This window comes from Silene latifolia, chromosome 3, assembly GCF_048544455.1.
Source record: "Silene latifolia isolate original U9 population chromosome 3, ASM4854445v1, whole genome shotgun sequence".
Taxonomy (NCBI): Eukaryota; Viridiplantae; Streptophyta; class Magnoliopsida; order Caryophyllales; family Caryophyllaceae; genus Silene; species Silene latifolia.
The window spans coordinates 74628029-74630642 of record NC_133528.1 but is presented as its reverse complement, the minus strand read 5'-3'; positions in this window follow the sequence as shown (position 1 = coordinate 74630642).

Sequence of the window (2614 nt, the reverse complement as noted above, 5' to 3'; positions counted from 1 at the left end):
TGCGTGCCCGCGAAATTAGGAAACTTGAAATATGGTAATCTTCCCGTATTTACCAAAATAATAACCCGTAGGAATAGGAAATTATTCGTCATGGAATTAGGAAAGATCCAACGCGGAAAATCACGGAAGTGAAGCTGAGGAAACGGCGCAGCATGAGCTGCGTCCCTTTGAAGAGGCGCAGCAGGTGCTGCGCCTGTTCCCAAAGTGTTCTATTCTGACGGATTTTTGGAAACAGCAATTAGTATAAATAGAAACGTCGATGGAGCTTTTATTCACACAAATCTTCCGTCTCTTCTTCGTCTAAATACATAAAATTCTCAAAATAAAATTTTTTCATCATGAATACTTTGGAGATCCGCCTGAAGGAATGGACCAACGAGTTTTCAAATATGGAGAAGCATGATATGGGCTCTTATAATTTTGGGTCGTTGTTAAGTTTGAAACTCATCAAGGTTGTGAAACCGTTCTTGGATGCTTGCCTTGACTACTGGGACCCGAACTACCACGTTTTTGCGTTCCCTAGGGGTGATATTTGCCCCTTTCCTGAAGAAATTGCTGCTATTGGTGGATGGGACCCCGAACATTTGCCTGCCATTCCTTCTACTTCTCAAGGGTACAAAAGCAAATTTAGAGATTTGTTCGGATTGACTAGACTTGAGGTGGACCGTCTAGTTACCTCAAAAGGTGTGAGAATGTTGGACTTCATAGATCGATTCATCAACAGGGCCGACCCCACCGTTTCTCATGTTGCCAGGCGGAGGGCATTTGGCTTTTGCTTGTTGCATGTGTATGTCTTCCAAGGGCATGTTGATGAAGACTTGAGAGGTGATCCCCGTCTTCTGGGCCTTGTTGAGCAGATGGAGCTGCGCAGGAGCCCAGCTTGCTTATGCTTAGGAGAGATTATTTTGGGCTTGGATAATAGGAAATCCAACCGCGATCTGCCGTTCTTGGGGAGTCCCGTCATTTTGCAGGTAAAGACACCTTTTCTTCTTTTTTTTTTTTTTTTTTTTTTTTTTTTTTTTTTTTTTTTTTTTTTTTTTTTTTTTTTTTTTCGTTTTTTCGTTTTTTTTTTTCGTTTTTCGATGTCTAATACCTGCTTTTGGTAGGTTTGGCTTATGGAGCAGCTCCAATTGATCGAGCCCCCAGTTCATGCGCTTTCCTATCATGCCCGCTCGATTGCTATGAGGACGAGGTTGTATATGGTGGACTTCACTCAGGTTTGTGATTACTGGAAGAACAAGCTGAAGAGTGATGATGGTCCCTTGATTAGGTGGGTCGTACCGTGGTGGCACCTTAAGTCCGTCACTGGAGTGTCTTCTTTGGATCCCACTAGGTCCGCGCGCATTCCTGGATTGGAGTTTATGGTGTGCATCTTCCCGGAGAGGCTGATGAGACAAGTTGGGCTGAAATAGACGATCCCGAGGCTTGATACCGTCCCGCAGACTACTACAGAAAGCCGAAGAGAGTGGGCCATTAAATGGGCCCAAAGAAACATGTGGTTCTTGAATTTCTCCACCAATGCTTTATGGGTGTCGGATTCTTATCTGAGATGGCGAAAGGCCACTACTCCGGAAGAGCGCGAGAAGTTGAGGAAGCGCGAGCCTGTTGACTACAAGGTGCGCGAGGTAGAGAAAGAGAAAGAGAAGCATCTGACGGAGGGAGAAGAGGAAGCCGGGTTTCAAGTCGTTCATCCTTCGAAGAAACCAAAGACTACTCCTGTCGTGAAAATGGTGATTGGCAAGAATGGAAAAGCTAGGCCTCGAGAAAGACCTTTGGTGATTAGGTCTGAAGTGGCGCAAGAGCGTCCGGCTCGAGGTCGTGACAAGAAATATGACAAGCATGACAAGGGCAAGGGGAAGATGGAGGAATAGCCCGAGTCTCTTTATTTATTATTTGATTATTATTATTATTGTTGTTGTAATAAAAAGGTGGGATTTTTAGAATCCTAGCCTATTCTATTTTTATTATGTAGCGTACTATTATTATTAGAAAATGAATGAAATAAAAAGGTTAAGTGGTTATGAAACCGTTGTGATTTTCTATTTATTACTCTTGTCGAATTTCAAATGCAATGCAAATGTCCTTCTATTTACATTTTAGATATAATGGGTTGAATCCCGTGAAGGATTGCCTACGTATTCACTTAAAAAGCAAAATCAAACCCTTGCGCGTAGTTCGAGTAAATGTAAAAGAATAATTGTTCTAAGCAAGAGCTTGTAATGAACTTAGAAAAGAAGCATGAGCTTTTGCTTACTCTGAAGGTGCGAATTTAGTTTATTTGATGATATGAGGATGACGAATTTGTCAAAATGCAAGAGCACAGTGACATTAGCTTATTTCAGCTTGGCCAGGGGCCGTTTATTTAGTGCCACAAGAGCGACACGTGGGGTTACGCGAGGCGCATTTTCATTCCTATTCTAGGCATAGTATCGTTTCAGTTGGTCAAGGTTTGTTGGGTTTGAAAACCATTCCCATCTAGGTCTGTGATCTTAACCGCACCCCCTGGGAGTATGGATTTGACTAGAAATGGTCCGGCCCAATTAGGTTTGAATTTTCCCCGTGGGTCGACAGGTAAAAGAGCTCTAACCGATTTAAGCACTAAGTCTCCTTCTTT